This window comes from Drosophila mauritiana, chromosome 2L (genome assembly GCF_004382145.1).
Source record: "Drosophila mauritiana strain mau12 chromosome 2L, ASM438214v1, whole genome shotgun sequence".
In the NCBI taxonomy this organism is placed as follows: domain Eukaryota; kingdom Metazoa; phylum Arthropoda; class Insecta; order Diptera; family Drosophilidae; genus Drosophila; species Drosophila mauritiana.
The window spans coordinates 1,279,986-1,292,498 of record NC_046667.1 but is presented as its reverse complement, the minus strand read 5'-3'; positions in this window follow the sequence as shown (position 1 = coordinate 1,292,498).

The window sequence follows — 12,513 nt, the reverse complement described above, 5'->3', positions numbered from 1 at the left end:
ACAATATTTTCGTACAGTGTGGCAGTCGTCTGCCTGCCCCAATCCCATCCTGGAGCTCCGTTGAGGTTGTCAGCAGGTAGATGTCCTGGCTAGGACTCGACATTGTTCCTAGTCTGGATGCTGTTGCTCCTGGCTGCCAGGATGTGTGTGCCCGAGTGTGTGCAAGGGGGTGAGTGTCTGTGACAATGATGGCGTTGGCATTGACGTCATTGGCATTGGCGTTGTTTGGACGCAGGCGTTTGGCATTCAACTCGAAGAGCAGACTTAGACGGGGTCGGGCAGGGGTCGAAATGAGAGTCCTGTTCAAATGCAGCCCCATTATTTATGCTTTTTAGGTACGTGCCATAAGCAGGATGAGGAAGGAACCTTCGTTATCTGCCTGGCAGGTGAGACCCGCTCCTCCTCCTCCTCCTCCACCGCTTCGATTACGCCTGCAAACATCTTCAATTTGCAGTTGTCGTACGATTTAATTGTTATTGTTATGCATCCCTGGGTTCGGGCCGCCCTCAGTCGCATCCACAGGATAATTGTTCTTCAGTTGGCTTTTAATTTGGATGGCCGGCAGTTGAGGGTCCCTTTGTCCGGCAATTACTTAGCATCGGGATCAGGACTCCTGATTCAGGAGTGCCACCAGCGGCAGGATTCAATAGGCCGAGGGCCTAAAGCAAACACTTTTCATTCCTATCATGTGTGAGGATCACACTTCAGATAGGAATTTACAGGGAAAGTAATTAGATAACAACACTTTTTTATAAGAACCTTCTAAGCGGCAGAATCTCATAAATAATCTAATAATTGGGGCACGATTTATTCATTCCGCACTCATTGTCAGCTGAAGAAACTGAAAAGAAACCGAAAAAGTTTCCCAGCCATAATTAAACAATTCAATAATACAATGGAATTTCCCGGGGCCATCAAGTTTTCCTTGGCCCATGCAAATGATGCTTGAAAATGGCTAAGAAGCAGATATAAAGAGGATAGTTAGGAAAATGCGGAAAAGGGGAAGGGGTGCACGAAAAGTTATAACAGAAATTCAATAGGGCATGCAATTCAAGAAATTATTGTGCAATTTCAATAACTTTTCAATTGGGTTTTCAATTTGCTGCACACTTTGTTCCCCTCCATCTTATCTTCTGCTGTTTTTTGCATATTGAAAACTTTATTTTATCTCTTTCTGTGGCCCTCCTCCGAAGAACTTTAACAACTTCTTCGTCTTCGAATCCATCTGCTCCATTGTGCTGCAGTGTCTATGAAGGAATCGTCGATATCCGCTTTATGGATAGTTGTTCGAGAGCTGGTGAGCTGGCCAGGTCGGCCAAATTATGACCGTGTCTAGTCTTCCAGTCCTCGTACCTGAATAATAATCACAAAATATGGCGCCATTAGACTGCAACTCGAGGGGCTTAACTGGGCAAACAATACTTTTAATATGGCCATGCATAAAAACTGCATAAAATATCTGGCTCAGCCGCAAGCCGGAATGCAAACAGCCAGGTACTCGGCCGGGCCAAAAGGCAAACAATGCAATTTCAATGTTCTGGCCAAATCCACCTTGCTTCCACCTGCCTTTCCGTCCCAAATATGCGGCATGGGAAACTTTGCTCCTATTATAAACATGAAAAACAGCAAGCAAACTTGTTGAAAAAGTGTGGAAAAAGCGGCAAGAAACCTTGGCGGGCTAAGGCATGAAAACGCAACTCATGATATATCAACCTATATAGTGCACTGAAAGAAATATACACTACTTTTATAACAGCGGTTATATATTATAATCATTCCTCACTTACATTACAAGAATAGTTTGAGCTCACAGTGTAGCCCCTCGGATGTGTGTGAAATATTTACATTTGGCCGTGTTCTGTGGCACTACAGATACGTGCGCGTATCCAGCAGATACGCCTTCTCCGCCGGAGTCTGAAGTTTGTCTGTGGCCGTGGGGCAAATTCTGGCGTCCTAAGAGGTAAGTTTCCGCATTGAAACAATATTTGCCCTTCAGATTCCGTTGCGGAGTCTGTACTTCTGAGGAAAGAGTGGGTTGTGGTTGGGTTGGGGATTCGGGCTAGGAAGTGGGTGGTTCCGCCAGATGGGTGGGTGGTTGCTAGCCTCTCATATTGGGCAGCACGTGCCGCGGTCTTCGCAGTTTCGCTAAACCAAAACCATTAATCAAACAATTAGACCTGCGTGGAGTTCGAAGCAGCCGAACCCCTTCTGCCATTCTTGAAACGGGGCTCCCACCTTTCATTTGCATAAATTATGGCTTCATAATAACCGCTATTTATAATTTTCGACGCGGCTTCAAATGCGTCGATGGGGTGTTTGTCAAACACGCCCACCCTCAACGCCGCCGACAAACACTTGAAGTGCTTGAAAGGATTTACCTTAATGCTAGTTGTTGGGTCAGTTGTGCCGGGTGGTGGGTATTTTGTTGAAGAGCTGGCGTGGCCGAGATTAAAGGCAATATATTTATGGGAGTTCAGTGAATGGGAGCAATAATCATAAGTTATTAGGTATGTTTAATATACGAGAGATACAAGGCTAATGTTCTAACATAATATTTGTCTGGCTATATAAATTGTAAATACAATCAGATAACGTTTTCATTTTCAATTCAATGTACAAACATTACCCAGCCATTGAAACTGTGACACCTTCAGTGAGTTCCCCTTCTTATTTTCTGCCTATCAGTGGAAGAACCTCCCACCAGCTGTCATCTGGCATCAATCTCTTCCAGGACTCCGTTGAAAATGTGTTCATATTTTTATGCAAATTGCTGAAACATTTCAAAGGCGGCACACTCGATTACCTCGATGCACATTTACATGCCGAATGAAATTAATTCATAAATAACAAGCCCAACACGAATTTAGCTGAGCAACAAACGGATGGGGATACAAACAAACAAATGTATGAGTATTATGCAAATGCTATAAACGCTAAAATCAACTTGGGGCTTTTCAATGAAATTTCCACGCGGCAAGGAGCAGGCCAAAGGATTCCCACATTCACATGGAGTCCTTGGGAGGACGATGGAGCAAAGACGGCCCGAAAGTCTCTCAGGCGGGAAGGCGAAAAACCCGCAAATGAAATGAAACGAAATGTTTGCATAAACGATTTAATCGAATTCCAATGCAAATTCAGTTAAATTTCATTTCCCGTACGGCGAGACAGAATGAAGGAGCTAAGTTCACGGGACCGAGAGAGGAGGGAGGGTGGAGATGAAGCTGGCATTCCGGTTCCGGAAATTAGCATAACACTCGCGGTAATACAATAAAAAGAAAAGGATACAGATGCCTGAGATATCCTGGCGGGGCAAACGAATCGCAACGAACACGGCGCCAGGCCAAGTGTAAAGTTCATTTTCAAATTGCTGATATACGAAATTGAAATAGGAAGCCCGGTTTTTCCTCCCGGAGGAAACTCATTCCGCAGGATGACGGCAAGAATTACAAAAAGGTTGGTCGTGGGCGGGCATATTGGAATGGAAGTGGTTTTTCGATTCGCACTTTATGGGAACTCAATTCCTAAAGATCGTTAAGAATATGAAGTATGCTCAAAATAACTTTGAATACCTTTCTATACAATCTTAAAGTCAAAAGCCGCACAAAGGGTATCCATGTGTTTGCTCAATCTCCGCCAGTTAAATTCCCAACTCCAGCTGAACTAGGATCGTTTATATTTATGGGAATTCTTTCTGTTTGCCTGGATTTTTGTTTAATTTTTGTTTGCTCCTCCGCGGGTCGCCTGCCTAATAGAGCGACTCAATTAATGAGGCAAACTTTTCCGGTCTCCGCTTTTTGCCCAGCCTTCCATTCCAACATGCATTGGCCGAGCTTTGCTGTTTGGCCAGGACCTTAATGAAATCTTGACACGGACTCTAGTAGGACCAATTTACCACCCTTTCGGGGGAAATCCACCGCCCAAGCCCGCCCCCTCGGCCAATTGTCGCGCAATGAATTTTATTTTGCTCTTTACAAGTTGTAAAAAATTAAACAAAGAAGGAAGGAAAAGTTGGCCTTTCCCGTGCCTTCTTTTTTTAACAAGTTGTTGGCAAAAAGCCAAGAAGTTTATATGGCATGGCCATAAAGGGAAAAGTTCCCTTGAGGAAAATCCGTTAGGCGAGTGGAAAAAATAGTCGGGGAAAACTTTATTTGCCCATTCCGGCTGCATATTCCCAAAGTCAGTCAGTCAGTCCGTTTTCCCGCTTTCCATTCCTGCCTCGTGGTCCTGGCCGCGCATTTCCGTTACATGCCAAACACTTTTGGCCTTTGTCCCGGCACCGCAAAAGTCACCGCCTGGCGCATACAAATTAATCATTCGGTCAAAAAGGTTTGAGTTTGGGTTCCCGGGCTCGAGTGCAAGCGATTTCGCGGGTTCCAGGACGACACGGGCACAAGGAGTGGGCTTCGGCAGTATTTTGGCAGTTTTTGGATCTCAACGGGCCTTGGGATTCGCATCACGTACGCGACGTTTTTATGATATACCAATTTTGACATAATCCACGTGGATTACGAGCCAATATCCCTGCATATCTGTACGTAGATATATTGATCCCAAGGATGAGGAGTTTGATTTCGCTATTCGATTTGTTTTTGGCACTCTCTTCACGCCGAGTGGCGTTCTAAGTTGATTGAACTATTTCCGCTTTGGCACTTTGATCCACACCCAAAGGGAATCGGATATTGGACAAGAGGAAATATTTTTAAAGAACTATTGGAGCCCCGAAAGACTGGAACTTCTATTATCTCACTATTTCAAGGATTAAAATTACTCTCCCTTTAAACACTTTTATTTTGCGACTTCTATTCTCTCCCTTAATCGATTTAGCATTTAGCTCCGTCGAGTTAACCGCCTGTAATTCCATTTGGCATCATAATTTCATTCCAGCACTTGGCACTGGCGACTGCAATGCCAAAGGTTAATGCACCATTCGACTGTCTCCTCTTGGCCGCTTCCAATGGACGTTTCAAGTGCAAATGGCCAGGGGTAAGTGTACACATGGCTATATGCAGAGGTGTTTGGAGCTCGGAGAAGGTGTAAAGCAGTGCCAAAGCCGGCGACAACATCGTCATCATCCTCATCAACGACATCAGGCTGGAAGCCCGTTTGTGTGGCATATGACAAAGTTTAAGTGCTTGCTAAATCCATAGATTTCATGCTGGCAGCCGTGGCAAACATGGCCACACATTGTGCGAGGCAGCCAACAAAACATCGAGGTGTTGGGCAATGTGCCTGTAACTACGGCAGCAACAAGAAAAACAACGTGGCAGCAACAATTGTTGCAACAATAGTATCGCATTTCACTGTTTTACTGTGGCATAAAAACAAAAGGCAAAAGCCGCAGTCAAACAGCGAACTAACACCGAGCAGCAAAAACAACTGAAGGATATATATGTAAGTGCAACTACAACAGCAGCAACACGAAGAACACGAGCCCCGGTGTGGCAACCACAGATCCTTCGAGTTGCGACTAGAAGACACCCTCTAACGCGCAACAATAGCTTTAAATGCACCTCTCTTTGTTGCATGCATGCTTGTAGATCCTTAAGTAATGTAGCCGGATAATAGGTTGTACTGTGATATATTACATTTTCTAGCAGTAAAGTGAAATGTTAGAAAGTGCAACATGCCCCCGCACACTATTTACTAGCAGGTAAACAAGAAGCATTCCCGTTTTGCAGTCTGCAAAAGTTTTTTATACGTCTACCGCTCGCTCTTCCGCTCGTTCATATTTTTTCCCGGCTGATGGCTGCACGTAATTTTGTTTTTGTCGCGACGCAAATATGTTGCCCATAACAGGGCGGCTACCCACCCCCCGGGAAAAGCCCTTAGTTTCCCTCCTCACCATGGCATTATGCAGGGCGCCACATCATCGCACTTGTCACTTTAACCTTGCACGGCCTGTCATCTGCACCCTCGTGCCGTCTCCCTCGCGCCGCCTTCCCTCTCTGTTCCTCGTGGGCTCTGTAAATTTTCGCAAAGCGGCGTGGAAAATGAAAAGAAAAGCCATAAAACCAAAGACGACGCGGCGAGCAAGCAAACAACCGAAAGCCCAAGGAAAAAAACAATGGCGGTGAGCTGCAAAAGACAAAACTGTAACAAGCATAGTAAATCCAACGAATAGCGATTTCCCTGAAAGGAAAATATCTGAAATAGTCAACTAGAATAAAATAATTTAATAGGTGAAAGTATTTAGTTAATTTGTTAATATTTATTAATGGACTATCCTTTAATCTTTGAATTGCTCTACCATTTAAAGATAGTAAGGGATGTATTTTCATTTTTCATAGTATTCTTAGAGTAACTCGGTAGCCCCAAGAGATGGCGATTTACCAGATATCTTCAAATCCCTCCGTAAATCCCACGATCTCGTCCTGGAGTAAGGGTATTCGAGGCGAGCCCGAATCGCGCGTAAATATGCCTGTCATCATTTTGACATCAGCTTCCTGATGGCGGCGGGGTGGAGAGTGTGGGTAGTTTCCAGCTCCGGCCAGGCCATTACCATAACTATAATGCATATTTCAGCTTCGAAGTCAAACATAAGACCGCTCCCCAGCCTCCGCCCCCCGCTGCCCACCAGCTGCTCAGCCGCACCGTGTCATCATCATCATCAGGATGGAGTGACGGGAGCGATTCCCGCTGTCTACTTTGGGCCTCTGCCACATCGTGTTGCCGTTGTGGAAAATCCCAGTATCACTTTCGCTTGGGCCCCTCCTGTTGACAATCTCGGTTTCGGTGTGTGTCCACACACCCGTTTCTCCACCTCTCCATTTGGAAGTCTTGAAACATGCCCGAGCATATTTATGCCCGCTTTTCCTTGTTGTCTTTTCCTCAGACATCGAATGAATGGCAAGGTTTAGCATAAAAGTTTATTGAACTAAGGCCACATAAACGGGGCATCGCATTGGAAAACTCCCCCAGCAAAATATAAGGGTCCTTTTTATAAATCTGCAGGATAAGGGAACACCCAATGTCCTCTAATATTCACGAAAGTATGAACAGAAACACGTTTAATATATCAATTTAATTATTTCGTATTTAGTGCTTTAATTCTTAGGCTTTAAATAAATTATGACGAACTTGAATGTTTAAAACGCCAGCCGTGTTTTCAATCAATTTATTTGTGTTTAAAACGCGTACTCGCTCTGATTGAATTAGTCTACTTAATCGCAATTTTTCTTTTACTACAAATACAATTTTCATTAACACGAAAAGCCGCAAAAATAATGCAGTTTTTATTTTGATGCTCTGGCCGGGCAAAAAATTAATAAAATTAATTAAACGTCAGCTTAAGCGGCATATCAGTGCAGCATTAATAAATTATCAGCGAAAAAGGGTTAAATAAATAAACAACAACAAGCGACCACAAACAACCATATGAGCATGTTGAACTACAAAAAACAAAAAACAGTCAACGAACAAAAAGACAAAACAAACAACTTTCACGGAGGCCATGAAAAACAAACTAATTAAATATGCCTGCAAAAAATGCATACATTAATTTGAGCATCAAATTATCCGAACAACAAATGCCCTGAAAAAATAGCTGACAAAAATGTTTGATTGATTAAATAGACCGAAATGACTACATTTTGTATCACATTTCACTGTGCAATTTAACCATTTAATGGATATCATTGTAAAGTTAAGCCACATTGGATGCTGACTAATTATAGCAAACAAGGTTAATGAAAGGTTTTAATTTAAGCTAAAGTAAACAATGAGAGCGTCATTGAGCACATTGTTTATATTTGCGAGCCTTCAAAGGATGTGTAGTTTATTTGATGGTTATTACAACTTGACTTGTTGGGTAGAAAATAGTTTTCTGGTTCAGAATACCAAACCCTATTTAGATCTTGAATTCCTTAAATCTAAATATTTTGCCAGGGAGCGTATTCGAAATGCCGCCACCTAATTAGCATATTATTTTCCCTATTTCCACCATGCATTTCCCCCCTTATTTATCGCAGCCACCCAAACACTTTGGCCAAATTAAATTGTCAATTATGGGCAAACAAGCCACTGGGAGGCGGCTACCAGCGAAAGTCATGCCCACGAAGTAATGAGAGCGACCTCCGATGTGCCACGCCCACTGGAGCACGGCCACGCCCACATAAAGCCACAGAAGCCGGCATTTGTTTGCTTGCTGGTTAAATGAAAAATATGCAAGCTGCAACCGCAGCTTTAACCAGAGCCCGACGCATTTGTCATTCTTGGGGCCAGGACAACAAACTGCGAACACCCACGCACACACACTTGCATACACTCACTCACACACACACACACAGGGCAAATGCAAACAAATGTGCGGCAGGGAAAGTCCTGGGCCAGGACAGCCAGGACAACGAGGACAACCAGCCAGCCATTCGCAACCGTTTGCCAATATTCAAATAGCAAAAAGTCAGACATATTCTCATTAACATAAAACATAAATATTTACTTATGCCACACTCACACATTCCCTGGACATTTCTATTTAAGTTGGTCGAAAGGGATTTCCCGCTTTCCTGCAGACATTTCCCTTTGCCTTTGCATTTTTACGCCATTACGTAAGGTCTGCGGGCTGCGGGGCGAAATGTGTGCTAAAATGCCATTTCCATAAATGCAAATCAGTTTGCTTACTGCACCCCGCCCCCCGAAACGCCGCATATATATCTTCCCAAATAGTTATAACTTTTGAGGCGGTGCAACTTGCCACCCCGCATAAATTTATTCCACTTCTTATTCGCTTTTTATGCTGTTGCCCTTTTGCGGGGGCGAGGCGGGTGCGTGGGCGTGGCCGAAGTGCAACATGCAACTAAATTGAAATTCACTGGTTAGTTATGGGTTGCACGTAATTGAAGATGCAACGGATTGGATTCGCTCCATGGCGATTTGGCTGAAATTGAATTTCTATGACTAGATTTTCTGATGAGCCAACTGGAGTTAATGAAAATGCTTTCTATCAATGAAACCAACATGTGTTTTGCTACAATTTTAAAAGGCAGACCAAAAAATGCACGTAAAGTCTACGATAAAGTCATCCATTATCCGCAGCCCATAAAGCGAAAGTAAGCTAATTGCTAAGTGTTCCATAATCGTTTGCTTATCGGAGAAAGTAATCGAGGTTACGCCCCGTACATTAACATTTCATCCAGTCGATACCCCTTGAGCACACATACAGCCCATACCATATCATTTACTCACGGCGATGTCTTCATTTCCCTGCAGAGCTCCCAGGCAGCGGGGATACCAAGGCCACCCGCAAGTGGGGCATTCCCGCCACCATCATTAAATCAGAAACCAAACAAAATATTATAGACCGGAGTCGGAAACGAACTACATACATATAGAAACCACGCCAGACTGGACCCAGACCCACAACCGAAACAGACGAGAGTGGTGAGAAGGATCTTTGCGACGACGCCCAGTCATTAGAATTCTCTTTTTCGAAAATGTTATGCACCAAACTTGGCAGAAAGGAGCAGGCCAACCAGGACGACCAAAAAGCAAAACGAATTTCATTAAATTAGACGTAACGGAAACAAAGTCGTTAAAACTTGGCAATCCCCAACTACCACCTTCCCTGCATTTCAAATGCAATGCTAACGATCCACCAAACGAGCACCTCCCCTGGTCACTGTGTGTGTGTGAGGGGGTGGGGTGATGGGGGTCCCCAAGTGGGGTTCCAATGCGTAGCGCATTGTCCACTTGGCGCTCCTCGGGCCTTGGACTACAGAACCGAGCGACCAACCCGTACAATGGCATTTTAATAAAACTCAGGCGAAAATCCCTTAACTGAGGCACTCTCACCCGAACACACTTAAACAATTTTCGTGAGCGCATTTAAAGCGATTGAAAGTTTCCGAAAGTTAAGGACTCCTGTTATCCTTTGATATGGTGAGGGCTGCACAACAACAAGGCTTACAGGAGTACGAAGGAATGCAGAATTAACACTTTCATACCTTAATTGTTTAAAGTTATTAAACAATGTTTCATCGGAACCATTAGGATCTGATTATACAAGCAGATCGTAGTGAAATACCTATCACTGTGCGACTACTCCCTTTGCTACCGCGCAACTAATGCACATAACTACCTTTTCCATATGTATTAGGAGACAGTTTGTTGGCCACGTTTGAGAATCAAACCGAAACCAGTTTGGTTCCAGCTGCCCCCTCCACTTTGTGCGACCCTCAAGAGCATTGTCTGCTAATAGAGACTCGACTGAAGTGTCCTGCCGCTCCTCCGGGCTCCAGGGTGAGTGAAGGATCCACATCCAGCCCGGCTGCCAGTGCACGCTCATTTCATGCAATGGCAAATTGCCATTTTTAGTTGGCCATTCGATGTAACCGAAACTGGCTACCATTTCGACCATTGCCATCCTACAAATTAGTATAATAAAACGTTTCATAAAGTGGGGCCATACACTGGGGGAAACAATGGGGCGCGGGGTAAGCTCTCTGGGCTTGGGTTACGGATTAGTTCGAGGTGGGTGAAAAACGGGGAATGTTATACATGTCAATGTTTCCGCAACAGGAAACTACTATTTTAACTGTTATTTGTATGGTTATATTCCATTTATATAATATTACTAAAACCTCTTACAGGTTTTAGCATTTATTTTAGCAATTTCTGTGACTTTAGGGTATGCCATAGTCGCATCTACCACATTTTCTCTCTTTTTTTACGCCCGTTTAATAGTTTTGTTTGCATTTTTGTGCTGGGAGCTCTCCTCTGTACGTCCACTAAGTATCCATTACATAACGAGGCGAGTCCTGTTCAGTTCAGTTCAAGTGGGGTGGTGACCCTCGCTCCCCTCGGGTTCGCCGGATATTTATTACAACTCCGCTCCGAAAATGTCACTCGAAATCGTATTATCCCCTGGCAGCGAGTCCAAGGGGCGTCAATGGCCTTAACTTCTTTGAAATTGTCGCCATATTTTGCAATTAGAATAGACGAAGACTGAGCGGCAGAAGCTCCGGAGGATGACAACGTCGTTGGCTGACACATTCAAGAAATTACAGCGCCAAAGGCCCGCGGCAAAGGACTCACAAAAGGCGTCCGAAATGTATTTTATGGCCTGCTGAAATGTCGCCGCTTTGTCCTTTCTGTGCTGTCTCCTCGAAACGTCCAGGTTGTCATGTTGCTTTGGACAACGTGGCGGATACGCATTTTACCCTGAATTCCAGAAGAGCGTAATGTGTTGATTGAATAAGCGAGTTGTAAATGGTTGTGTCATAAAGTTGGTTATGTGTAAGTGCAGGACCAATCAGCTTTAAGGATTCAACCACCATAACACATTCCTCAGCAGAATACATGAACATTAAATCTAGTATTTCCAACTACCCAGGGCAGTCACTCAAAACAGGTAACTCTACTCCGGATGACTACCTCCAGCTCATTTATTTTAATGCATTTTGCTAATTACCCAAGAAGGGCAGAAGCCAAGGAGGAACTGCTCAAGAACAAGATGTGTAAGTTGCAACGGTCAAATTAAACTTTTTGACTAACTTGGCATGTAAGTTTGGCCATTTAAAGCCGAAACCACGGCCAGCATTTCATTTGGAAGCCGAAACTTTCTGTTGGGGGCATTTAATTAGTGTGTGCATGTAGCAAAGGACTCAACTTCTGGGGAGAAAGTGAAAGAGAAATGTGTAATCAACCCTTGGGGGCGCCCCTTCCGAGCTAAGCAGACCATTTTCAATTAAGCTGTGCCTGTGTTCGGGGTAGAAAAGCCGAGAGAATGCCAGGAAAAAGCCGAAAAATCAAAAATAACATAATGGACAAATTAAAATGTTTGCTCTGCCTCACAATATACGAAAATTCCCCACTAGATTTGGCAGATTTTTCCCCATCCCAGCATTCCTGGACCATTTCCCATTTCGATTCTCTGTCTGCTGCACTTAAATTCTTGCTGTTTTTTTTTTTGTCCGTCGGGGAGGCCAAATGAAATTGGTTTTGCACGAAACGAAAGGGAATTTCCCAAATTTCCTTGCTTTGCATGCTGTGTGCTAAAAGTTAGGTGTTGTTTTGTGTGGAAACAATAGCAAAGGTCACTTGTTATAGAAACGGTCCAATGGGTTCAAAACCATGCCCACCTTTTGCGAACTTATGTGACTTTAAGGGGTTTGGGTTACACAGCAATACCTATCCTGCACATGATATTCAACTAAAATGAAAAGTATTGTATCTTTTTCTACAATTAATTGCGATGCTCTTTGAATTTCGTATCTGTGGCCACAAACTTCTCTTCAAATTGCCTTGGCATAATTTCCTTATCGCAAGTGATTGCGAAAGGAATGGTCCAAGTGGAGATGACATTGCGCGACTTGTCCTCCAATTTGTTGTGCGTTATCCTTCTTTTCCGCAGCGCTGGCAGGACACTTCACTAGAGTCCATGGAGCATTTTTATGGTCACTCAAATGCGCATAAAACTTTGTCCCCGCATGCGAGTGTCTCTCTGCTCTTTTACGAGCTTTTTTGCGATGCTGCCAAAAGCTGCTGATTAAACTTTATGGCAAATTTGCTGAATCA